The sequence below is a fragment of the Chrysemys picta genome, chromosome 3 (genome assembly GCF_011386835.1).
Source record: "Chrysemys picta bellii isolate R12L10 chromosome 3, ASM1138683v2, whole genome shotgun sequence".
Taxonomy (NCBI): domain Eukaryota; kingdom Metazoa; phylum Chordata; order Testudines; family Emydidae; genus Chrysemys; species Chrysemys picta.
The window spans coordinates 6,623,219-6,651,094 of record NC_088793.1 but is presented as its reverse complement, the minus strand read 5'-3'; the positions used below and the strand labels follow the sequence as shown (position 1 = coordinate 6,651,094).

At 44.3% G+C, this 27,876-nt stretch overlaps 2 long non-coding RNA genes across 2 annotated transcripts in view; both read right to left on the bottom strand.

The window, feature by feature from the left end:
- LOC135982137 (uncharacterized) overlaps window positions 1-27,876 on the bottom strand; it is a 530,422-nt gene that overhangs the window by 282,165 nt on the left and 220,381 nt on the right. The window lies entirely within an intron of this gene.
- Window positions 15,567-21,068, bottom strand: LOC135982136 (uncharacterized). The gene is made up of 2 exons (XR_010599322.1): window positions 19,707-21,068; window positions 15,567-17,460 (listed from the first exon to the last, which is right to left on the bottom strand). It is a non-coding gene; the product is annotated as an uncharacterized LOC135982136 (long non-coding RNA).

Genomic DNA, 27,876 nt, shown 5'->3' with positions numbered 1-27,876 from the left:
TTTTACTAGCACTGTGCTTGCATATCGAAAATAGCCTTTGATTGGTTTAACTTTGGTAGTAAGGGAAGGGCCTGTACTATTGATGTCAAGAGATCACCAACCTGTGTTAGCTAAGCATAACAAAGTTCTAGTCAAATCTTTCAGCAGGAGCACTGAAGGTGCTGTGGAAGAAGAGAAGACTATAGGCTAATTAGCATAACACCTATCCTGGGCAAAATTATGGAATGGTTGCATAAGGAATTAAATGATAATAGCATAACTAAAGCCAGTCAATATGGTTTTATGGCAAATAGATCTTGTCAGATGAACTTGAGATCATTTTTTATAAGATCACAAGTTTGGTAGATATGCTAGTTTTTTACAAGGCACTTGACTAGCCCCATTTTAAAAACAAAAACAGCTTCTTTCTGAGAGGTAGTGTGGCAACTTGGATGAGATTTAGATGTGCCACATTAGAGAACTAGATTCTAGTCCGAATTTGTGTAATCCTACAATGAAATATGAAACCTTGCTTAATAATAAGGGCTGTGAAGGGTACAGAATTATTAACAGTCATTAGAAGTGAATCTAAAACGAATGGTCTCCTGGTTGCTAGCACTGTTCACATTCTCATGGCTAAAGAACGTTTTGATAAGGAGGCAACAGTAGGATGATGATCAGGGTTTTTTTTTTTTGTCATTTGGGAAGTTGTAGCCCTCTGAGAAATGATGCGCCTGACACGAGGGTAGTGCATATCAGAGAATCAGAGAATATTAGGGTTGGAAGAGACTTCAGGAGTTCATCTAGTCCATCCCCTGCTCAAAGCAGGACCAACACCAATTAAATCATCCCAGCCAGGGCTTTGTCAGGCCGGGCCTTAAAAACCTCTAAGGATGGATATTCCACCACCTCCCTAGGGAACCCATTCCAGTGCTTCACCACCCTCCTAATGAAAAAGTTTTTCCTAATATCCAACCTAAACCTCCCCCACTGCAACTTGAGACCATTACTCCTTGTTCTGTCATCTGCTACCACTGAGAACAGTCTAGAGCCATCCTCTTTGGAACTCCCTTTCAGGTAATTGAAAGCAGCTATCATATCCCCCACCACCACCATTCTTCTCTTCTGCAGACTAAATAATCCCAGTTCCCTCAGCCTCTCCTCATAAGTCATGTGCTCCAGCCCCCTAATCATACTTATACAGCCCAAAATGCCGTTAGCCTTCTTGGCAACAAGAGCACACTGTTGACTCATATCCAGCTTCTCGTCCACTGTAACCCGTAGGTCCTTTTCTGCAGAACTGCTACCTAGCCATTCGGTCCCTAGTCTGTAGCAGTGCATGGGATTCTTCCGTCCTAAGTGCAGGACTCTGCACTTGTCCTTGTTGAACTTCATCAGGTTTTTTTTGGTCCAATCCTCTAATTTGTCTAGGTCCCTCTGTATCCGATCCCTACCCTCTAGTGTATCTACCACGCCTCCTAGTTTAGTGTCATCTGCAAACTTGCTGAGAGTGCAGTCCACACCATCCTCCAGATCATTAATAAAGATATTAAACAAAACTGGCCCCAGGACCGACCCTTGGGGCACTCCGCTTGAAACCGGCTGCCAATTAGACATGGAGCCATTGATCACTACCCGTTGAGCCAGACGATCTAGCCAGCTTTCTATCCACCTTACAGTCCATTCATCCAGCCCATACTTCTTTAACTTGCTGGCAAGAATACTGTGGGAGACCGTATCAAAAGCTTTGCTAAAGTCAAGGAATAACACATCCACTGCTTTCCCCTCATCCACAGAGCCAGTTATCTCCTCATAGAAGGCAATGAGTACATTAGCTTTTTCCACATCCTCGGTCACTAGGTTGCCTCCCTCGTTCAGTAAGGGGCCCACACTTTCCTTGACTTTGTTCTTGTTGCTAACATACGTGAAGAAACCCTTCTTGTTACTCTTAACATCTCTTGCTAGCTGCAACTCCAAATGTGATTTGGCCTTCCTGATTTCACTCCTGCACGCCTGAGCAATATTTTTATACTCCTCCCTGGTCATTTGTCCAATCTTCCACTTCTTGTAAGCTTCTTTTTTGCGTTAAGATCAGCAAGGATTTCACTGTTTAGCCAAGCTGGTCGCCTGCCATATTTACTATTCTTTCTACACATTGGGATGGTTTGTTCCTGCAACCGCAATAAGGATTCTTTAAAATACAGCCAGCTCTCCTGGACCCCTTTGCCCTTCATGTTATTCTCCCAGGGGATCCTGCCCATCTGTTCCCTGAGGGAATCAAAGTCCGCTTTTCTGAAGTCCAGGGTCCGTATTCTGCTGCTCTCCTTTCTTCCTTGTGTCAGGATCCTGAACTCGACCATCTCATGGTCACTGCCTCCCAGGTTCCCATCCACTTTTGCTTCCCCTACTAATTCTTCCCGGTTTGTGAGCAGCAGGCCATCTTCTGTAATCAATAAACTTAGTCTAGTGTTTATCCTGACCAGTGGGTTTGCTGAAGTGCTTGGTAAATCTGCTCAGGTTACAAAGGCTGGTGCATTTCCACTTTCCATTGAGGAAATGGTGAATCAATTAATAAACTTGAATTGCTCAAGAAGGGGTCTGGAGGAGTTGCAAGATAATATATTCTGGTGGTACAAGGCTGGGAGCTGGGGGGATTTGGCTGGGGCCTTTCTCTGCATGATTTGTGAGTGGCTCTGGGAGCATTCATACAATCTGGTTGGGTATGGGGCTGCATATGTGGTTGTACTGAGTGGTAATAGCATCTGGAGGGGTTCGCTGCTTGTCACCCGTAAGTTATTGACCCATCAGTGCGCTTGGCACCCTCCAGTGCAAAGAGAAAACGTGGTCTTTGCTCCAAGGAGCTTATAATCTATTATAAACAGACAGCCCAGTTCAGACACACAATAAACTGGGGGACCACTGGGAAGTTGAAGATCCTGATTCTAATTTTGCTTACCCCTGTATAAAAATCAAAAGTATCTCCTTGGAAGTCAGTGTTGTTACAATGGTGTAAAACGGGCACCCAGCAAATGATGCAGATGAGATCAAACTGAGGATTCTCCCAGTGGTGCTGATGACTCTTTGCATATAATGGGCCAAATCCCGAAGTTCCTACTCATTTTTTACTCAGGACTTTTCAAAGAGGCTGTGCGAAGAAGATGCCTGTGAATAAAAGCTGCATTGGGGACAGTGGAATGCCCCAATCTTTTTTAAACACAGTGTGTTATTTATAATAAGTAATTGTTAATCATCAGTTACTACTAATCAATTGTGCTGTGAGGGGCTGAAGTGGATGGCTCAGAGGAGTGGTAATGGATAGAGTCCTTCACCTCCACATCATTGGTTCAAGTCCAACTCAAGTTTGTATTGAAAGATGTTGCCACCCAAAAACTATCTGGTGGCCCATGAGAAATAAATGTGGGGTCTCAGTCCAGTTTCCAGTGGACAAATGTTCTCACCACAAAACTCATTATCACTTATTGTCCCTCACCCTTATTGTCCGTCTCAGCACAAAGGCCAAAGACATTGAACACTCCTCCCATCACTAGAAGGTTTCCTCCAGGTCAGTGTTGAGGCTCAACAGCAGGGCAACATGGAGAAGTTTGCACTGCTGCTGCCATTGCTATGTGTCCTATATGAATAATCGACTTTATTCTCCAGGACAGTCAGGATGACCTCTTTCACTAGCCCACTTAAGAAACAATGTTGTACATTGTTGCAGTATCCACTGAGTAGAAATTATTAAAAATCCTTCTAAATAGCAAACTCTATACCATTTATTCATGTTTTTCTGAAACACAGATTGACCAGAAATGCCGAGATGAAGGACTACCTTCTGGCAAAGGGACTAGCAAATCAGAAGGTAAATTTGAGTTCTATTAGGCTATCAAAAGGGTATTAAAAAGAGAAATAGTGGACTGAGGATTAAAAAGTAAATGTGATCTCTAAAGAGAAGCATTTTTAGTTATAAGGGGGTAATAATTCTTCTGTATGAAGCATCAGTGAGGCCCCACATAGAATAATGGGAAAAATTCTCTCATGTATATATGTGTAAATCCAGAATATCTCCACTGAACTGTATGAACTTCACATGAACTCCAGCATGAACAGAGCTGAATTTGATCCAGTGTGTACAGATTTGGGTATCTCACCGTTAAAAAGATAGTGATAAAATAGAAAGAATACAAATAAATGCAAAAATGATCAACAGATTGGAAGGTCTGATGTAAAAGGAATCATGGTTAAAGGACTTCAGTAATTGTAACTCAGGGATAGTGTGAATGTGGCAGTCTAACTCCTGGGGAAAAGGGAGGCAGACACTGCTTGGGCAGGATTCATTGTTTTATTACAGACAGGCTGTTGTTCAGCTTACAGGATACACTGCCCTCCATGCTACACAATGATTCCCTGATGCAGGAATTGCCAAGTTTACATGTAGCCAGCTACCATAGGCTGCACCACCTGAGTACACACAGGCAGGCTGCCTGCAAGTAAGAAATGAGGAATGAGACAAATCTAATCAAATTTGGTTTACAAGATGCATCTAAGCCTTTACTTTTACCTATCCATGATCCTCTTCAAGATCCTCCCCGGATCTCTGCTTTGCCACTGCCAGTGTTCTGCAATGATTAGGTATCCTGCCTTCTCCTCAGTTCATGCACAGCATCTTCACTACTACAAAATGAGAGTGGTTGCTGGCCTGCCAACCATGGGAGACTGGTTAATGTCTGGCAGCACAGATTAGCAGGCTCTGAATCCATGCGGTATAGAACATGGGCAATGAAGGGAGCTGTAATATTGCTCTAAGGAGACACAGGTTCTCTTGCCCTGTTTTTAAAGGAATCAAGTGAGAAGAGAAGGTAGGATCATTCTATTAAATACTTAAAGGATATGACCTAAGGGTCAAATTACCCCCTACCCAGGTTATTCTCCTTTTGGAAATGGGAAATTCACTAGTGGTGAGTTCCAGGCTCTAGTGGCAGAGCGTGCTGCTTACCTATCCTTTGGAGGGAGAGAAGGAGAGTTTGCTCCTCCTGGAACAGACTGGATTCAGCCCCCAAAACCCATGATCCGTTAGAGGCCAAGGCTGCCCATGTTTTGGCCATGTGTTTGCACAATGCTTCCTTGCCATGTGTCCTTGACTGCTGCTGTCCTACAAGCTTCTGTTTGGGTGTGTGGAGGTGATGGTATAGCATGGTGGGGCAGCTAGTGTACATGAATACAGACAGGATCTCTGCCTTAGGCTCCCCTTTGTCTGAGAAAGTGAAGGGGAACCTCATAAAGGGGAGACCTATTTTCTAAGTTGACTAAGGACATATTACAAGAAGCAGTGGCCTTATACGAAAGCAGGGCAGGTTAGGATTAGACCTAAGGGAGGCTCCTCAAGGGACGCATGGCCTCCAAGGTTGGTGTTTTTTAGCTATATGGATGTGGTCTTTATCCACTGATGTTAGCTTTACCCACTGCTGCCTGTGAGGATATATTTTTATATCAGGTTTGCCTACTCTCTATCAGCCTTCCTAGCCCTTCAAAGGAAGGAGAACCTGAAGGCACTACCACCATGGAGTAAGGGTCACTATGGGGCAAGATTAGAAAGGCAAAGGCACAAAATGAGCTCAAACTAGCTACGGGAATAAAGGGAAACAAGAAGACTTTTTATCAATACGTTAGAAGCAAGAGGAAGACCAAAGACAGGGTAGGCCCACTGCTCAGTGAAGAGGGAGAAATAGTAACAGGAAACTTGGAAATGGCAGAGATGCTTAATGACTTCTTTGTTTCGGTCTTCACCGAGAAGTCTGAAGGAATGCCTAACATAGTGAATGCTAATGGGAAGGGGGTAGGTTTAGCAGATAAAATAAAAAAAAGAACAAGTTAAAAATCACTTAGAAAAATTAGATGCCTGCAAGTCACCAGGGCCTCATGAAATGCATCCTAGAATACTCAAGGAGTTAATAGAGGAGGTATCTGAGCCTCTAGCTATTATCTTTAGAAAATCGTGGGAGACAGGAGAGATTCCAGAAGACTGGAAAAGGGAAAATATAGTGCCCATCTATAAAAAGGGAAATAAAAACAACCCAGGAAACTTCAGACCAGTTAGTTTAACTTCTGTGCCAGGGAAGATAATGGAGCAAGTAATTAAGGAAATCATCTGCAAACACTTGGAAGGTGGTAAGGTGATAGGGAATAGCCAGCATGGATTTGTAAAGAACAAATCGTGTCAAACCAATCTGATAGCTTTCTTTGCTAGGATAACGAGTCTTGTGGATAAGGGAGAAGCTGTGGATGTGGTATACCTAGACTTTAGTAAGGCATTTGATATGGTCTCGCATGATATTCTTATCGATAAACTAGGCAAATACAATTTAGATGGGGCTACTATAAGGTGGGTGCATAACTGGCTGGATAACCATACTCAGAGAGTTGTTATTAATGGTTCCCAATCCTGCTGGAAAGGCATAACAAGTGGGGTTTCGCAGGGGTCTGTTTTGGGACCGGCTCTGGTCAATATCTTCATTAACGACTTAGATATTGGCATAGAAAGTACGCTTGTTAAGTTTGCGGATGATACCAAACTGGGAGGGATTGCAACTGCTTTGGAGGACAGGGTCATAATTCAAAATGATCTGGACAAATTGGAGAAATGGTCTGAGTTAAACAGGATGAAGTTTAACAAAGACAAATGCAAAGTGCTCCACTTAGGAAGAATAAATCAGTTTCACACATACAGAATGGGAAGAGACTGTCTAGGAAGGAGTACGGCAGAAAGGGATCTAGGGGTTATAGTGGACCACAAGCTAAATATGAGTCAACAGTGTGATGCTGTTGCAAAAAAAAAGCAAACATGATTCTGGGATGTATTAAGAGGTGTGTTGCGAGCAAGACATGAGAAGTCATTCTTCCGCTCTACTCTGCTCTGGTTAGGCCTCAGCTGGAGTATTGTGTCCAGTTCTGGGCACCGCATTTCAAGAAAGATGTGGAGAAATTGGAGAGGGTCCAGAGAAGAGCAACAAGAATGAGTAAAGGTCTTGAGAACATGACCTATGAAGGAAGGCTGAAAGAACTGGGTTTGTTTAGTTTGGAAAAGAGTAGACTGAGAGGGGACATGATAGCAATTTTCAGTTATCTAAAAGGGTGTCATAAGGAGGAGGGAGAGAACTTGTTCACCTTAGCCTCTAAGGATAGAACAAGAAGCAATCGGCTTAAACTGCAGCAAGGGAGGTTTAGGTTGGACATTAGGAAAAAGTTCCTAACTGTCAGGGTGGTTAAACACTGGAATAAATTGCCTAGGGAGGTTGTGGAATCTCCATCTCTGGAGATATTTAAGAGTAGGTTAGATAAATGTCTATCAGGGATGGTCTAGACAGTATTTGGTCCTGCCATGCGGGCAGGGGACTGGACTCGATGACCTCTCGAGGTCCCTTCCAGTCCTAGAATCTATGAATCTATGGATTACAGTGTGGCTAAGCTATTTTTCTTCTGTTAGTTCCCAGGGAATCTGTCTGCATGCATCACAGCAGCTTCAACGTCGGGGATTTCCTGAGCAAGTTCTTCAACGGGAAAAGCAAAGAGCACACCTGCCAGTCCGCTGATCCTGCCCTCTATTCGGAGATGGCCGCAGCCTGGGCCTACTTAGAAAGAAAGAAAGAAAGCAAGGTTCGACTCAAAGCTCAGCCAGCAGACTGTCTGTGATAGCGACTCCTCAGACATAAATAGCGAGAACTTGCATTCAGGAGCATCCTCGGGGAAGGAAAGTGAAACAGAATATATCCCCACCACAGCTAGCCTTAGGCAGAGAAAGCTAGAACTACGGAAGCTAAGGAATACAGGGAGCCACTGGATCAGCGAACTACCCTGCCTTCACTGCAAAGCCAAGAGGACAAGAAAATGGCTGTCCCAGCATTTCTTTAATCCCATGCCACCTCCTCATGGGAAGAGCAGTTCATTAGAAGAGAATTCCTCCGGGGTATCACCACGTGACTTGCCAATAAAACTTGGCTACAGACAATAAATATACCCAGCACAATGTGCTGGCTAATGTATGTATAAGAGTGTGCTTATTTAAAAATATAAATATCATTGCCTTGGCATGGCCTAGTGAAGACATCTCTTTCCACAGCAGATGTAACACAGGAGTTCCTCCATCTTAAGTACAGTGGGACAAATTCATTGAGGAACGAAGCTGAACTTCTGCTGAGTACCAGGGTGCAACAGGGCAAAATGGCAACAATCGTAGTTACAGGAACAGAGCCACTGCAATACAGAAGTGAGCCATACTTGTGAAAGGGGGTAGGGCCAGGCTGGGCAGAGCATACGGCAGTGGAGCTCCTATGCATTTCCAACAGGCATTAAGGCTGCCTCCAGCGCCACTGGGGGAAACACCATCTCCTTCTTGAGGGCTGAATCTCCTCTAGGGCACATAGAGCTTTGCGGGCAAAGCTCTGAACTTGACACCTTCCTGTGCCAGCTTTGCTGAATTTGGCCCAGCCAGCTGCCAATTATCACAACATCAGAGTGCAAAGTAGCCTTAGAGGAGAAATTACATCTGCCCAACTACCTTGAGAGTTTTGACATATGTGGGAATTCAATCCTATGGGATTCAGATACCACTTTAGTTGAAGAGGGGGGCCATGTCAGGCCCCATATATAAATATGGCCTTGCTTGCTAGATCATCGGTCTTGTGTTTCTGGATAACCCTTCAAACACGAGGCTGATTTTGTTTTTCAGCGCCCTTGCTGGGGCTGCCTGGTGCCTAGAAACATTTGTTGGGTGAGTTACATTTTAATAGAAGATCTCTGATTCAAAGGCCATGTTATTCTAAAACCTTTTTATCTTTGAGTACCTTAGTTGAAAAGGTTTGGGGCACATACTTTGCTTTTCATTAGCTAATTAGTTTTCACAAAATATCACCTTGGCTTTTTCTGTGCATCTCAGATCTTTCATTGAGAGGGATCATGAAGCTGTTTTGACATCCAGTGATCCAGAGGAAGGACTAAACTCCATATAATGCACTTAATTATACAGTGCATCTAGAGCTGTAGAGGGCAGGGCCGGCTCTGGCTTTTTGGCCGCCCCAAGCAAAAAAATAAATAAATAAAAATAAAACGGGGCAGCCAGAACGGCAAAGCAAAAAACCCACAAAAAACCTGCGGCGCGGCTAGAGCGCAGGTGCAGGGGGACCAGCTACCGGGGGGAGGGGGAGGGAGCGGGCGAGAGAGAGAGAGAAGGGGGGCGACCAAGGCTACAGCGGGGCGCGGCCACGCGGCCCCTCCCGCCGTGCCGCACCCCTGCTGGCAGGGCTCCTCTCCAGTCGGCGGGGAGGGAAGGACAAGGACTGCCCTGCCGAGCTTGCTGCAGGGCGCTCCTGTCCTCCGTGCGCCGCCTCCTACAGGGTGGCCGGAGCAGAACAAACAAACAAAAAAAGCGGCCGTGCCACTCTAGGATAATATATTCTGGTGGCACAAGGCTGGGAGCTGTGGGGATTTGGCTGGTGCCTTCCTCTGTATGATTTGTGAGTGGCTCTGGGTTATGATTTATGAGGGCCCCTGGCCCTGCAGCATCGTTACCAGTTCTACGCTGTTGGCAACTACTCAGGTTGCCCCTGGGAAAGCGTTGCCAATTGCACACAGAGTGCCACTGGAGAGTCACTCAAGTTTTGTTATGGAACTAAGACCACCCCAGACTCCATCCCATTCTTCTGTAAGCCGTTGTGGTCTCGAACGGGACGTACACCATCAAACACACCCAGTGACAGCCTCCGGGGTGGCGGAACGTGCAGGGTAGCCCTGGTTTCCTCCGCTGTTTGGGGAACAACCATGCCCCTACCTGTCATCATTGTCATTGGAACTCAGACACCTCCGTTACCTGGAGAGGAACTGCAGCTGTCTCTGATCACGCCAGCAGGCAAGAATATCACACAATTCGTTGTGAACTGGGAACTGCTGAACTGGACTTTAGCTGGACATGACTTGATTCAGCAAGGTCCCCCAGACTGGGTAATTCCATTAAAGGGCACACATGGTGACGAGCTCATGCCAGCAATTTGGTTTAAATTCACATTGCACCTGCATGTGCTCCCCTGATTGGAACTAGCCATAAGGGTTGGGATGAATGGGTAACCTGAGAATAAGTCTCAACATTCCTTAGATTTATCCAGGAAGAGGGGTCTGTTATTGTCTATATTGGTAAAGCATGTGTGTGTGTAAGGACAAGATGTAATATTGTATTAATTAATGGACATTGGGTCCAACCTATGGTGCCTTTCGTTAATCGTGGTTTCTATAATGTAACCACCATTGTTAGTTGTGATATTAAGTTTTCTGTGCCTATATGGACTGTACAACATTTAAATGCCTATCCTGAGCTCAACAAGGAGGTTTCCCCCATTTCACTGGGAATGGGTCTCATTGCCATTAAGGTAAAAACACAGGCCATCACTCTTGGTGGGAGACATTGCTTGGGTGGAGCCCCAGAGCAACAGGTTTTTTAAATTTCATGCTTCACCCCATTGTGGTGATCATCGGTTTCCAAATTATACTAGCAATTGGTCTGGTTCTGCTGGTTTGTTGGATACAAGGACTGATGCGGTGGCTGCAATGGATGGGGGATCAGACCCGGTACCAAGGAGGAAGGATGTGATGGGGATACTCGCTCAGCGCAAGCACCCCATCAATGGGGGGACTTGATACCAGACACCTCTGTTCTTGGGGAACCAGGGTGCAGTATCCAGCCTGACTCATGAAAGACACCCCCTGCCCCCCCCCCCCTCCTCTGCATAAACCAAAACATATCAGAGGACAAAACTTGCAGAGAGCAGTGACGGGCGCTGGAAGACACACCTAGACCCCTCCTGACAAGGGTGACAAGATGATAAGACCTCTCCATTAGCATACAGAATGGAGAGCAGAGACAACTCCCCTAGCCTCATCTGCATGGAAGATGGGACAGGAAGACATCTCAGTTTACATACAGAATGGAGAACAGAGAACCACACTGAATTCTGGGACCAGAAAAAGCAGAGAAGCACTGCATCCTGGGAATCTCTGCTCCAGATGCTAATGAACCTATGTCTGCACACACCCAGCTCAGCAATTATCAGACCAATTCTAGTAATGAATCCTTAATTGATATCCAAATACTGAAGCAGCCTAGTTGCACTGTGAGCTCCCTGGAAGAAAACACCACCCACAGCCAAGAGGGATCAGCTCCTATTGTCTAGTCTAAAGAAAACCCTTGAGTCATCAGCTTACCTATAAACAAATCTAGTGTTCTCCCTTGAACAATTGTATTTTCTCTACAAAAATCCCTACTCACCCTCTAGTCAGGGTTCTGATGCTTAGATCCAAACTATGCATCAGTTCCACTGGAACTCCATCTTCTCCTGACTGATCGTGCTGGGGGCTCTGCCTGTCTCCAGCATTCAGAACCCTCAGCTACCACCGTCATCTGGGAACCCTGACCAGTTCAAGCCTCATGGAGTGGGTGAGATCCCCCCTCTTTCTCTCTCTCTCTGTTTTCCTTTCTACCTGAGGTATTAACCTTTAATAATGTATGGTTATGTTGGTTTAGCCCTCCTTGTGTAGTTATCACTATAATTCAATAAATAACTTTTATGGTTAAGTTGGTTGCTTCTCTCTCTCTTGCTGAACTTTACTCTTTTGTGTTTTTAGCTTCCCCCATTCACTCTACAGCAACGCTTCTTTTACCTATGCTAAAGATCCCTGCAGCACCCAAAATACTGTGGGGTTTGCTCATCAAGTAGTTTATTGCCAGTACAATTGTGTTGTGAGATTGGGGATAGGGACGTGCTGAATCTGGGACACATAAGGGTAACAGCTTGAAAGTGCTGCTTGACCCAGTCCATGGAGCCCAGGGGCATATAAGGAGAGGCAGCTTCAAAGTGCTGCTTCATCCATCCCAGTGAGTCCAGAGACATATAAGGGGTCAGCTTGACAGTGCTGATTGACCCGGTCTGCTCAGACTTGCTCTGTTAATGTATGTGTGGGTGGATGGGTGTTTATCTGATTCTGGGGCTGCAGTAACCCAGCCCTAGGGAACCTAGGTCCTGCAGGATAGCTTCATTGGGAGGGGACTTGCAGAAGGGAGAAGTAGAGCTCCATATGAAAACACAAGTGACACAAGCAGTACATTGATAGGATTACAGAACCCCACCCCCCAGAAGAGTAACCCGAATAAATGAGCATACCCCAAAGTAATGGGCACATCTGGTAACACTATCTTCTCCATATTTCTACAGTGCAGTGCTGAATTTGTGACATCACGATTGCTTCTACAGCAACAGACTCTCAATTTCATGATGACTTCACTGCAGAATTAAGCAGAAAGAGGAGCGAGGCTGAAAACCAGAAAGAGTTTATGATAGTTAAAAGGGGTGATGCTGCAGTTCTTGGGCACCCAAAACTCCCAATGACTTTCAAGGATGGAGCCTAGATCATTTTAAACAGTAGAAACTGGGGATTTAGCAAGTTTCAGGCAAAGGACTGTAAAAGGATTGCTTGCTTGTGTAGAAAATGTCCTCGCTTTCACATTTGCTCTGGTATGAAAGTTCCTCTGAGTCAAGACATTTTATTAAAACTAAACAAAGATCTGCATGGGCAAATTTTGTCTTGCATTGCTTTAAAATAGTTTGTGTGTTGTGACACTTCAGATGTAATTGGTAGTATGATTAAGTTGCTCATCTAGCCCACTGTTCAGATAGGAAGATGAAATGCTTCATTAAAAGTTATTGTATACAGTAGTTAAATCTGGCACAAATTAGACCAGCACTTATGTAACTGACTGCTGTTGTATTTTGGGGGGTGGAGGGGGGGGAGAATGAAGTATATGTAGACAAAGGACAGACTTTGCCAGGAATGAATGACATATGAGATTCAGGACATTCCTGTGTGTAAAACTGGGAGTATTCCTTGCTGTCATAGATTTGTAAAACATCTTCTCATGATCACACTGTTAAATTCAGCTCCATGTTATGTTCATTTCCTATCTTTCCTGCTATTAATCAGATGATTGGTTTCAGTTAAAAGTTAATCAAGCTTCATACTGGAAATATGTATTGAAAGAATGTGCTGCAAAAGAGGGAATACTCCGATTCCAAATGTTTTCAAGACATAGATATTTAACAGTTTTAGCAGTGTTCAGAAGGTTCAAGGTCCTTAAGCAAACAAAACAAACTCACAAAGCCCTCTATTTTTGTTTCTTGGCACTTAGCTTTCTGAGAACTCTGGCTTTTTTTAGTATTGTTCGGAGTTAACGGGTGTCAAAGGCTCCAGACAGACAAATCCTTCTTAGAATTTGGTGATCTGAAATGTGCTCCTGCTGTTAAAAGAATTGTCAAAATTCTGGCACCTTTAGCTTGTATTCACTGAATGCCTCAATTGCCAGACTGACAAGGGCACTCAGCACACAAATACTGAAAATCTCATTTCTGATTTTTGTTAGTTTCCAAGACGTGTAGCCCGGATAATTGACTCCAGCTCTTACATGATGGTTTAGCCAGTTGGAGGCATTACATTATTCAAGGCTCTCCCTGCAACATGGAGCCAGTCTATAGGAAACCAAATAAGTATCATTTTTTTACTCTATTTGCGCAATTTGGCAATGACTAGGGGTCTTTTAATATTGTCCCAAAGGATGTAAATTTTAGAAGACAGTAGTAGCAACTTTGCAAGCTATGCTCTTTAGAAAAAGGTCAATGTTTGCTTCACTCCCTGTAGACTAGCTCAACATGTCAGAGGTGTTTAATAGTTTGATGCGTCCTGTGGCATTACATTGTAATAGGACCACATAAAAATAGAGGATAGAGCTTAACAATAAAAATATAACTGAGTTTTCAGTGTTGAGTACCCCTGTTTAGCCTGGCGATTGGCAGCATTCAGAACATGTGGTTGCAGAATTTTGATAATTCCCTTTGCAGGGTGATTAATATTTTGTTTTCGCGTTTTTTAATTAAAACGATGAAAAGCATGTACAAGTGGGAGGGGAGTTTTAAAACACAGAAGCTAATATTCTGTGTTTACTTCCAGTTTGTGGGGATGTTAACATTGTCTGGTAATAAGTTGTAAAGGACAGTGTACTGACGCCATTCAGAAGCTCCATCCTTTAAAGTGTAACAGTTCTATTTTAGGGAGTGGTAGTCTCCAGTGAATTCTATTTCCTTCCTTCCTTGCTTTTACTGCCAAACTAATGGTGTAACTTTTAGTGTGTAACATCATTCCTACAGGTCAACATCGCGCAATCAATGTATTTTTTATAGAACTCTTTTTATGTGATGTATGACAAGCCACTAAAGAGAGAGAGAGAAATTAGTACATTTCTATTGTTGGAATCTAAGATTCTCAGCAGGCAGAAAGGGTAAGCTAATGTGCAAAGATGGAGGAAAGTAAAAGAAAAGGAAACTGAAATTTAAGAGCAGTCATGGTAAAACTAAAAGATAATTCTCATTGCACATGGGTTTTGTTATCCCAAATCTCTATGTAGAATAATAAGGAGGTGACACATACAACAGGTTCGATTCCTACCAGCATCTATCAACTGGGAGAATTAGAAATCTGTGTGCCTCCCACCCCTGTTGCATTGAACTGAAGGATAGAAAGAATCCAATCTTAAACAGAAAGATACAACTGGGAGAAGATTCACTATGGGGAACACTACAAATACGACTACCCACAAATAGATTCCAATAAGGGAACATAAGGCCCAGGCCCTTAAACTCTCCCTTGGCTAAACTAATAAATGCCCCCAAATAATAACTGTCTCTCTTCTAACTGCAGATGGAGGACACCGGCAACGGATGATCCCTCTTGGGATCTCTGGAACATCGGAGGATCTACTGCCGAAGCAGGAGATCAACAGATCTGCGCTGACAGCGAGCCTTAGACGCTCTCTGTGGAGCGCCTTTCTGAGGCCACTCTGACAGGCCCTGCCCCCAACCGGTTCCAGCCAGTTCTCAGTCCCTCAAGTTCTGCCTGGAAACAGAGTTTTGGCGGGAAAATGCCATGAAGAAGGGCACCAAGATGGAGTTCAAACCCTCCCTAACATATGCGCCATCTTGAATTTCTAATCTCCATTTTGAATTGCAGCAACATTCCTAACAGAATATAATCATGTACCAAAAACACCTTACAAGCAAGTTTAAAAGCATACCTCTGTTATTTTTGTTACTGAAATATCGGGTCCACTTAGCTGAGAGCCAATAACAGCTAGACAGGGATAAGGAAGAGTTGCTTTATTCTGCAGAAGAAAGGAGAGCTTTGCACCTTAGTACAAAAACTTTGTCTCACACACATTTTACAGATTTTTTATACACATTCAGACTAAGGTCTCTGCTTTTTCTTAATGGCCGCTGGCTGACATAACGACTACTCTGTTAACGGGGCGGGGGGGGTCACTAATAACTTTCACAGTCCCCCCTTCGGGCCTGACAAATTCAAAAATTGTCAGGCCCGTTACGCAATTTGCGATCAAGCTGGAGGGACAGATATTGGGTTTTCTTATGGACAGCAGAGCTTTTGATCATAGCATTACACAGGCATTTGGCACATTGTATTATTGTCTAAATAACACATAGAAGGAAAAGAAAAAAAAGAATTTATTTAACAATTGTTCGAAAGAGCCCTGTAAACCATGACCCAAGGTCTGGGAGGAGGTCCTCAAAACTAAAAGTGTGATCAAGAGATACAGCATGGAAAACAACAGCAGCATTCTTAATGGCTTGTAAATCCTGCTCAATTAAGCCAGAATGATTAACATAGAAACAACATTTTTTCTCGATGCGAGTACAAGCCCTATTTAATTCAGCATTTATAGCATTTAACACACGTCTATTTTGCAAAGCTATTTCTGCCACTTCATTAATTTCTTGTTTTAACTTTTGCAAAGCGTCTATTGAGGCATTGGCTATTTTTTTTAATTTTGCAGAAATATTTACTACTGCTTTTTTTAGCTCGGCTACTCCCAACCCAGGAATGAGCGCACGAACAAAAGAGTGAAACCCCGTTTGCCTGACTACTAGGGGATTGTTGGCACGTTTCGCTCGAGTCCTTATAAGGGGGGGTGTCAAAAACTTATGGACATAGCTGCCCAGATTAAGAATCTGGCTGGCATCCAATGTGTCGTTTACTTGGACATTTGGTAACACCCGGGCTACACTGCACTGACCTTGCCAACCTGGAGGAAGAGCTTTGTAGACACTGTGGCCACAGATAAAATACAAGCCAGGGGTCTCTAAATAGAGGGTAAGGGTATTACTTGCAACTCGATGGCGCCAGGTCACTCTTCTATTCCAGCTTCTGGAGTTACTCACTAGCCGGTCTTGGCACCTTTAATGGGAAACATTTAAGTTTCCTAGGGCATGGGTAGTGTTTAAAATGGCTTCACAATACGTAACTTTAAATATGTTAGCTGTAAAACTTGCAAGTGATCCCATAGGCTCCGGGCATCCAGACATCCTTTCAAGGGATGTGTGGGGCAACAGAATGCCAGAGTAAATATTTATATAATAAATATGTGTTTTATTTATGGGGCCTAATGGGAGGAATGAGGGAAACCACTGCTCTTGATAACAAAAGCCTGTTGGTCTCACAGTAATGGCCATGTGTAGGAGACAATGGGGTTTTGGGGCATTTTCAGGGGTATTTAAAGGGTAAAAGGTTTTATTTTTGACCTCAAACCGAAGGATTTGATTACAGGCCTCCAGGGGAAGGTAGCCCACTTCCCTCCCCCTTCCTTCAGCATTTTTTAAACAAAGGGGCATTTTATACTCGATCCCAAGAACTTCAAAAAGAGGGACCCCCTTAGCTGCCCAATAATAATGCCAAACCTCAGACCTTCTCCCATATTTGTCATATTGATATTTTCTAATTTATGCCCATTCAGTTTTCCGTTCTACTTGTAAGGAGAGTACTTCAGAAAGATTTGCTGGTACAGCCCACAATCTTATTTTTTTCTCAGAGCGGGTTTTGTGACACAGCCAACAATCAGATAAATGTCCCAATGTGGCTATTTGCTGAAGAGATTTAGCGGCTGGGTGTGGATTAGCTTGTACAAGGGGCAAACCCAAAAGCAATAGCCACTGCAGCACAGTCTGAGAACTTATAGTTATAAAGTCTTAGGATTTTGTTTGCCGGAACAGAAGCTTTAGTCTTTCAAGAGGTTTAGCTTTTTAGGTATTGTCTGCTTCTGGCTTTTCCGGGTCGCGGTGGGAAGAGCTGGCGGTGCTCCCTCGAGGTCCGAAGTCGTCTGCTTCTGGCCCCGTCCTAGGGGCTAGCTTGACTCGGGTGTGGTGTATCTAAGTGTCTCGCTCTCTCACTCGAACAGCAGTGTGAGAGGTAAGAAGGACTTGGAAAGGGCCCGCCCACCGGGGTTGGAGAGGCTCGTGTTTCCACTCTTTCACATAGACCCAGTCTTCTGGAGCGATCCGGTGGGCAGGAACATCAGCGGGTAGGGACTGAAATTGAGCCGCATACCTGTGGAGAGATTTGAGAGTGGTTTGAAGGGAAACAACATATTTGGTTAGTTTTTCGTCACCCCAAGTGGCTAAATCAGTTACAAATCCTGGATCAGCAAATCCGGTGTATGGCCTGCCAAATAAAAGTTCAAAGGGAGAGAGACGGAGCCGGCCTCTAGGGGCAGTTCGAACTGCCAAGAGGGCCAAAGGCAGAGCCTGAAGCCATTTTAACCCGGTTTGAGCACACAGCTTAGAAAGTTTAAGTTTTAAAATCTGGTTTATTCTTTCCACTTGTCTTGAAGATGGTGGTCTCCAAGGGGTGTGTAGAAGCCAGTCAATACCTAGGGCTTTTGCAATGTTTTGAATAATCTGGGCAGTAAAATGAGTCCCTTGATCAGAGTCAATAGACCTAGGGGGGCCAAACCTAGGAATGACATGGTTTAATAAGGTTTTTTTTACTTTTACGGCAGTTGCTCGTCTAGTCGGGAATGCTTCAGTCCATCCAGTCAGTTGACACACGATTACAAGGAGGTACTTGTAGCCCTGGCACTTAGGCATTTCTGAGTAGTCAATTTGAAGTCGCTCGAAGGGTGTGTATGCCCATAACCTGGCTCCAGGGGGGCCTTTAGGTTCCCCCCTTGGATTGAATTTCACACAGATGTCACAAGTGGCAAGGACTCGTTTAGCTTCCTGGAATACTCCAGGAGCATACCAAAGTCTATTCACAGTAGCTGCCATGGCCTCTGCACCACCGTGGGTTTCTTGGTGTAATTTAAATAGGGCAGGCCGTAGAGCAGCTCGGGGCAATGCTCTTCTTCCATCTGGCAGTTGCCACTCCCCCCCTCGGGTTTTGGTGGCCCCCATGCTTTTCCAACGCTCGACCTCTGATGGCTCAGGGGTAAAAGGGGCTGGGACTGGAGTTGGCGGGGTGGAGGATGTGAGTACCATCTGGTTGGTAACATATGGCTGTAGGGAGGCTGCTTTTGAAGCTGAATCAGCCAACCGATTCCCATTAACGGTGGGATCGTTTCCCTTCTGATGAGCCCGAACATGGACGATGGCAATCTCAGATGGCAGATGTATGGCTTCCAATAATTTCAGGATCAGGGGCCCATGGGCCACCTTAGTGCTACTGGAGGTAATAAAGCCACGCTCTGCCCACAGTTGGCCTGTGGCATGGCAAACACCAAAGGCATATTTCGAGTCAGTATATATGTTCACCGACTGACCTGCTGCCAACTCACATGCTCGGGTGAGGGCTATCAATTCTGCTGCCTGAGCTGAGGTGGAAGGTCCCAGGGGAGCAGACTGTAATACATCAAACTGAGTAGTTACTGCAAACCCAGATACCCGTTGGCCCTCCATGACCCGTGCTGAACCATCAGTGTACAGTTCCAGTTCAGCATTTTGAATGGGCACATCTGAAAGGTCTACTCGAGGTTTTTCTTGATGTTGCACTATCTGAAGGCAATCATGTGAGGGCTCATAATCATAGTCCGGGAACGGTAAAAGGGTTGCAGGGTTCAAGGTATGGCACTGTCCAATTTTTAAATTGGTCCTGGACAATAAAGAAACTTCTAAATGCGTTAATTTTTGAGAGGTCAAATGTTGCGTGCCCTTTTGGACCAACAATTGTTGAGCTGCATGAGGGGTCCGTAAGGTCAGTGGATGGCCCAAGGTAATTTTTTCCGCTTGTGGTACCAGGAGACCAGCAGCAACCACTGCTCGGAGACAGCCAGGAAAGCCCTGTGCCACAGCATCCAATTTTTTGGAGAAATAGGCCACAGGTCGTTCTCTGGGTCCAAAAGCCTGAGTAAGGACACCAGAGGCCACCCCAAGTCGCTCATGTACATAGAGAACAAAGGGTTTGCGATAATCAGGGAGTCCAAGGGCTGGGGCTGAGGCCAAAGCTGTTTTAATTTCCTGGAAGGCTTTGACAGCCCCAGAATCCCAGTGAAGGGGCTCCTCAGCATCATGGGTGATCTGTTCAAAGAGGGGTTTTGCCATCTCCCCAAAACCTGGAATCCAGGAACGGCAGAATCCTGCCAGGCCTAAAAATCCCCGCATTTCGCGTTTTGTTTTTGGTCGGGGAATGTTAAGAATTGACTGAATACGGGTACTAGATAACGCTCGATACCCAGGGGTGAGTACATGACCAAGATAAGTTACCTTGTCTTTGGCAAACTGCAACTTAGAAGGAGATACTTTATGTCTTTTGTCTGCCAAGCAATTTAGCAAGTAAATAGTGTCTGTTTCACATGTTACCTGATCCGGAGAACAAACCAGGACGTCATCCACATACAAGAGATATGTAGACCCACCCGGTAGGCTGATATCAGCTAAGTCACGTGTCAGGATAGAGGAAAAAATAGTCGGGGACTCAACATATCCTTGCGGGAGCCGAGTCCAGGTCAGTTGTTCTGCTCTCCTAGTTTCTGGGTCCGTCCATGTAAATGCAAAGATATCCCAGCTGTCCTTATCTAGAGGAATACTAAAAAAAAGCATTACACAAGTCTATTACTGAATAACAAGCAGTACCTGCTGGAATGGCAGTCAGGATTGTGTGAGGGTTTGGTACCACATTGTGTCTAGCTTGAACAACCTTATTTACTGCACGTAAGTCCTGGACAAATCGGTATACCGGTTTTCCCTCTGAGTCCATGTCAGGTTTTTTTACTGGCAGGATGGGAGTATTGAAAGGAGACTTGGTGTGAACCAGCACTCCCAACCGTAGGAATGTGGTGATAAGACTCCGGAGGCCAAGCAGAGCTTCTTGGGGGATGGGATACTGACGAATCTGAGGAATTTCAATGCCTGGCTTCAGGGTTATACGCACTGGCTCTGTCTGGAGAGTCCCCAAGTCTGCCCTTGAAGTGCCCCACAGGGAGATGTTTACTTCCTGTCTGAGTCGCTCGGGTAAGATTTGGTCTGCAGGCAGGATCAGGTCCTTTGAAACTTGGGTTAGAACAGCACACAGCTGGGGAAGTTGGGTTTGAGGCAACCGAAGAATGATTTTGTCATCTGAAAAGAAAATCTGAGCACGTAGTTTACACAACAGATCTCTGCCTAAGAGGTTAACTGGGGAATCCGGGGCTAGCAGAAAGGCATGGGAGGAGGAGACACCAGAGATTTCTACAGCAGCCTCCTGTAATACAGAACAGTCAAATGGCTTCCCGCCTATACCTATTACCGGAATGCTCTTATCTGTAAGGCTTTTTCTCTCCGGCTTGGCAGTAACAGTAGAAAGTGCAGCCCCTGAATCCAAAAGACAAGAATAGGTGGTTCCTCCCAATGTTAGGCGAACCTGGGGGTCTGTGGAGGAACAAACATAAGTGGTAAAATCATTTGAATAGGTGACAAGAGGACCCCCTGGTTGCCGTCATTCCTCATTAGCAACAGCGTCTGTTCTTGTCACAGCCATCTGTTGTTGAGGTCGGTCTGGGCGACGGGGTTGTCGTCCGGTAGGTCTGTTCGGACACTCTCTCTTCCAGTGGCCAAGCTGCTTACAGTAGTTACATATATCATTGGCATGTCTCGGGGTCCCTCCATAATCTGATTTTGGTTGCTACTTGGGGGGTCCCTGTCTCCCTCCCTGTTTTTCGTTTCTAGTGTTTACAAGGGCTGCTAGCATCCTCACCTGTTTGGTCTCTTGAACTTTTTCCCTTGTATGATATACTCGGGTGGCCACGCTTACCAGTTCCTCCAGGGATTTCCCTTCAGCACCCTCAAGCTGCTGCAACCGCTTCTTGATGTCCGGGGCTGACTGGGAAATAAAAATAAGCCTGACCGTGGACTGTGTGTCCATGGCTTTGGGATCTATGTTAGTATGGATACAAAATGCTTTACAAAGTCTCTCATAAAAGTCAGAAGGGTGTTCTTCTTTCTCTTGCACAGTATTATGAACTTTTGTCCAATCTAAAGTTCTTTCTCCCGCTTGTTTTATGCCTGTCAAAATATAATCTAGGAATTTCTTCAGATCTGCTTGTTGGGTCAAATCATTCGGGTTCCAATGGGGCGGATTGGCGAGCCTTATAAAATTGCGACCGTCGTTGGCAGCCTTTGCAGCCTCCCGGGCCCCCCTCAGTACCCGCTCTTTCTCTTCCGTGCGCAATAAGCAATCTAAAAGTTGGCCCACGTCTTGCCAATTAGGACTATGAGACTGGAAAATGGCACGGAATCGCCTGTGAACGACGTCCGGGTCGTCCCTAAGGCGAGGTGTAGTGGTTTGCCAGTTCATAAGGTCAGCAGTGGTAAAGGGGACATGAACATAACGGTCTACAACATTCCCATCCGTTGTAGGGACTGGGATGGTCCGGAGGGGTGCTTGGACATTAATTACTTCGTCCCCATAAAGTGCCCCCTTCCTTGTATGGGACGGACTAAGGCTGGGAACAGACAGGGAGGTAGTGTACCCACTGCTGGTGGCTCTACTAGCTGATTTGCTTGCCTGCATTGTGGTGTCCTTAGTCTTTATTGGTAATATCTGTCTCGGTAGACCTGCTGTCCTGGTCTCCGTTGAGGAGGGTACCGGGTCCCCCCTAATTGGTAATGCTGCCGCCGGGGGTGGGCGTGGTCTAGAGCAATATATGGGGGGGATATCCTCCAAATAATCAGCCTCATGAGGGACAGAAGCTTTCGGGAATAGAGGGGCTTGAACCTGTACCTTCTTCATGCGACGATGGGCCTCATCGTCCCACAAAAACCAATAGTCCATTTGCCCCGGCGCTTGGTTTTCCAATGTCAGGCGTAAGGGGGTTAAATGGGTAGGAATATCAAAGGAGCCATACTCGGGCCATGCAGTCCCCAAGGCTGGCCAGTCTTTGGTGCAAAGTTGTAAAAAACGCTTCCTTGACATCCCTTTTTGAACACCGGGTAAGGGCCATTTGCTTAACATATAATCTAAAGGACTATCTTTAGAGGGTTTTACCAGAGACCCACCTATCTGCCTGCTGACACTCTTAAAATAGAATTACACAGAGAACAGAAGGAATTATGGTCTAATAGGATTCTATTACAGGAATTTCTACTAATACACACCTAACGCCCAATGTATAAGACAGAAATTCATAAACCGGTTAACCAGACCAGAACCAGATAGTGTCTCCTTATCCTATTAGGACTCACCTTATCGGAGCACAAATCCCGGGGGCCGCGGTGAAGCAGAGAAAAGGGGCGAAACACCCCGTTGGCGCCGTTCCCAGTTCGCCGCAGCCGTCCGGAGTCCAATGTCCGAGCTAGGAGGGTCCCATCTGTGTCGCCAGAAACTGTTACTGAAATATCGGGTCCACTTAGCTGAGAGCCAATAACAGCTAGACAGGGATAAGGAAGAGTTGCTTTATTCTGCAGAAGAAAGGAGAGCTTTGCACCTTAGTACAAAAACTTTGTCTCACACACATTTTACAGATCCTTTATACACATTCAGACCAAGGTCTTTGCAGTGTTAACACTTGATTGGTGGTGGTCAGACCCGTGCTTTTGCTATCTGGTCAGTGAAAACCGGCTTGGGACCAGCTCCAACTACTTTAAGGCCTTGAAGGGAAGACAGTTGAAAAGTTCAGGCTACTGTGTTCTTAAGGTGTCTGCTTTTTCTTAATGGCCGCTGGCTGACATAACGGCTACTCTGTTAACGGGGCGGGGGGGGGGTCACTAATAACTTTCACATTTTCATTGCTATCTTTTGAGTAGGTGGAGTTTTATGTATCATTTTGGAGTGTTTTAAATAATTTTCTTTTAATAAAGACTGACTTGTTTGTATAGGAAGGAGCAAAGATTTCAATGTTTTGATTCCTTTATTCAAGCACAGTAGAGGATTTTATAATTTCTTGAGATTAAAGGATTCTTTTTTTATTATTATGTAAATATATCCGGAAAAAGAAATGCTCTATATGAAGATTTCTAGTTTCACTCCATTCACCTATCTGCACTGATAGGACAGTCCACTGAAGCCATTCAGGAGCTCCATCCTTTAAAGTGTAACAGTTCTATTTTAGGGAGTGGTAGTCTCCAGTGAATTCTATTTCCTTCCTTCCTTGCTTTTACTGCCAAACTAGTGTTATAACTTTTAGTGTGTAACATCATTCCTACAGGTCAACATCGCACAATCAATGTATTTTTTATAGAACTCTTTATTTGATGTATGACAAGCCACTAAAGAGAGAGAGAGAAATTAGTACATTTCTATTGTTGGAATCTAAGATTCTCAGAAGGCAGAAAGGGTAAGATAATGTGCAAAGATGGAGGAAAGTAAAAGAAAAGGAAACTGAAATTTCAGAGCAGTCATGGTAAAACTAAAAGGTAATTCTCATTGCACATGAGTTTTGTTACCCCAAATCTCTGTGTAGAATAATAAGGAGGTGACACATACAACGGGTTCGACTCCTACCAGCATCTATCAACTGGGAGAATTAGAAATCTGTGTGCCTCCCACCCCTGTTGCATTGACCTAAAGGATAGAAAGAATCTAACCTTAAACAGAAAGAAGATTTATTAAGGGATAGATACAACTGGGGGAAGATTCACTATGGGGAACACTACAAATACGACTACCCACAAATAGATTCCAGTAAGGGAGCATAAAGCCCAGGCCCTTAAACTCTCCCTTGGCTAAACTAATACATGCCCCAAAATAATAACTGTCTCTCTTCTAACTGCAGATGGAGGACACCGGCAACGGATGGTCCGTTTTAGGATTTCTGGAACACCGGAGGATCTACTGCCGGGGGCATAGACCTGTTGCTACATGGATTCAGCAGTCACTCATCTCTGTGGAGCTGGACTGCAGCAGTGACAAGAGCTACTGCAGACTCGGGATTATCAACTGTATAAAATCGATTTCAAAATCGACTTCTATAAAATCGACCTAATTTCATTGTGTAGACATACCCTCAGATAACTCCCTTAATTTCAATCAGAGAGCAAAGATGACTTTGTGGTTAAGACACTGGATTGGGGCTCAGGAGAGCTGGCTCAATGTGACCTTTTGCAAGTCCTATAGACCTTGCCTATGCCAGAAAAGTGGTATTAGTCTGACTAAATCAATTTAGCTTGTTTTGGTAGAATTAAGCAAGGGTTCAAAGTAGACTTCTAAGACATATGCTTAAATTGACTTGATACTGCTCAACATTTTATTAAAAAACTAGAATGATATAAAATGAATATGGCACACATTAAATGGATTAAAAACTGGCTGATAGGTCTCAAAATGTAACTGTAAACAGGGAATCAAAATAAGCAGGATTGTTTTTAGTGGGGTCAGTTCTTGGCCTTATGCTAGTTAACCTTTTTATCAACGGAAGAAAACAAAATCATCACGGATAAAGTTTGCACACAACTCAAAAATTGGGGGAGAGGTAAACAGCGAGAGGACAGGTCACTGATACGGCATGATCTGGATCACTTGGTAAACTGGGTGAAAGCAAACAATGTGTTTTAATATGGGTAAATGTATACATCTAGGAACAAAGAATGTAGGTCACAATGGAGGACTCTATCCTGGGAAGCAGTGATTCTGAAAAAGATCTGAGAGTTGTGGTGGATAATCAGCTGAATATAGGTTCCCAGTGCAACGCTGTGGCCAAAAGGGCTAGTGCCATCCTGGGATACATAATCAAGGTACTCTTGAGTTGGAGTAAAGAAGCTGTTTAACTTCTATCTTCAGACCGGTGCAACTGTTACTGGAATATTGTGTCCAGTTCTGATGTCCACAATTCAAGGATGTTGATAAATGAGAATGAGGAGAATAAATGAGGAGAAATGGTCTGAGTTAAACAGGATGAAGTTTAACAAAGACAAATGCAAAGTGCTCCACTTAGGAAGGAAAAATCAGTTTCACACATACAGAATGGGAAGAGACTGTCTAGGAAGGAGTACGGCAGAAAAGGATCTAGGGGTTATAGTGGACCACAAGCTAAATATGAGTCAACAGTGTGATGCTGTTGCAAAAAAAGCAAACATGATTCTGGGATGTATTAAGAGGTGTGTTGTGAGCAAGGAACGAGAAGTCATTCTTCCACTCTACTCTGCTCTGGTTAGGCCTCAGCCGGAGTATTGTGTCCAGTTCTGGGCACCGCATTTCAAAAAAGATGTGGAGAAATTGGAAAGGGTCCAGAGAAGAGCAACAAGAATGATTAAAGGTCTTGAGAACATGACCTATGAAGGAAGGCTGAAAGAATTGGGTTTGTTTAGTTTGGAAAAGAGAAGACTGAGAGGGGACATGATAGCAGTTTTCAGGTATTTAAAAGAGTGTCATAAGGAGGAGGGAGAAAACTTGTTCACCTTAGCCTCTAAGGATAGAACAAGAAGCAATGGGTTTAAACTGCAGCAAGAGAGGTCTAGGTTGGACGTTAGGAAAAAGTTCCTAACTGTCAGGGTGGTTAAACACTGGAATAAATTGCCTAGGGAGGTTGTGGAATCTCCATCTCTGGAATATTTAAGAGGAGGTTAGATAAATGTCTATCAGGGATGGTCTAGACAGTATTTGGTCCTGCCATGCGGGCAGGGGACTGGACCTCTTGAGGTCCCTTCCAGTCCTAGAATCTATTAATCTATAATTAGGGAGTATTCAGAGAAGAGCCATGAGAATGACTAAAGGATTAGAAAAACATATCTTAGAGTGATAGACTAAAGGAGCTCAATCTATTTAGTTTAACAAACCAAAGATTACGGGGTGACTTAATCACAGTTTAAAAGTACCTACATGGGGAACAAATATTTGATAATGGGCTCTTCAATCTAGCAGAGAAAGGTATAACACAATCCAATGTCTGGAAGCTGAAGCTAAACAAACTCAGACTGTAAATAAAGCATCAACTTTTAACAGTGAGGGTAATTAACCACTGGAACAATTTACATCAAGAGTTGTGGTGGATTCTCCATCCTAGCAATTTTTATATCAAGATTGGATGTTTTTCTAAAAGATCTGCTCTAAGAATTATTTAGGGAAAGTTTTCTAGCAGTAGCCTGTGTCAAACTAGATGATCATGGTGGCCCCTTTTGGCCTTGGAATCAACGAAAAACCAGTTTAAGTGCTTCTATATTAGGGATTTTCACCAGTTTAAGTTAGTCAAACCAATGCAATTTTTCTAGTACTGACAAAGCCTTAATCTCTGCCTTAGTTTCCCATCTGTCCAAAGGTGAGAACACTTTCTTTTTCTACCCTTTGTCTATCTTATTTAGATTGTAAGATCTTCATGGCATAGGTTGTGTTTTACTATATGTACATACAGCATCTAGCACCAGGGAGTGCTGGGCCCCAAGCCACCACTGTAATAAAAATAGTAAATAATAATAAATACTCCTGGGATTAAACTGGCCCACTGTGTGCATGAGATTATTCAATACCAGAGATAAATTGGGGCTGAAGCAATCTGGATGCAGGAAAAAGAGGATGGGTTTCTCTGGGAATAAGTTAAGATCCTTGTTCCCGTTAATAATGAAAATAAATAATAAATCACACACATACATATGTTGTTTGAAGAGGGGCAGGTCACGTGAACAACGATTCCTAATCCAAGACTTTTTATTACTGGGATGTTACATCTAATGATATCCTAACATCAGACCCGCCAAGCCCCACACATCTGAAGGGAGGAACTTCTCATTCCGGGTCATTTCTCCTTTTTATGATTACTTTTATTACAATAGCCTGTAGAGGCCAGTCAGGATCAGGGTCACATCGTATCAGACACTGTGCAAACGCATATAATGAAAAGAAGACCCCTGCCCTAAAGAATGTACAACTTAGGGGTCAATGTGATACCTTCATTCACATTGAATAGTACCTTATACCATAAGTAGTCCCATTGCAGTCAGGGTAATACTCTGGGCCTGTTTTAACTAATACATTTTTAAATTCGAGTGTAGTCAGGGAAGTTGTATTTTCCTAAGTGACTTAGGTGCCCACGTCCCATTTTCAAAAGTGACAGGCTCTTAAGAGCCTAAGGCCCATTGACTTTCAATGAAACAAGCTCTTAAGCACCTCCGTCGCTTCTGAAAATGGGACCAAAGTGCTTTTTAAAAAATGTGGCTAAGGTCCAAGCGAAGACAAGGTGCTTAGGAGGAGAGCCAAAGTTTCAGCTTGACCAGCTAATACATTTCACTACTGCCTGCCCTGTCAATTCTAGGTGTCAGCATACACTTTTCAAAATACCCACATTATAAGCCAGTGGACAGGATGAGCGAGGAAGGGTGCCAGAGCGTTTCTATCTAACATCTCTCCCTCCAACAAGGAAGGGGTTTGTACCCAGTACGCACATGTCAACCAGACAGTCACCCTCTCCTCCTCCAAGGCAGTTCAGCATCTATGCCGTGGCCTGTGGGTACAGGGCTGTTTGGAGGTCTATGTAGCTCCCAGACCTCCCAATTCCTACAGGGAAGGCGGTTCCAGTCCCTTCCCCCAACCAGTTCCTATGGGAAAGGCAGCTCCAGCCGTTGTCCC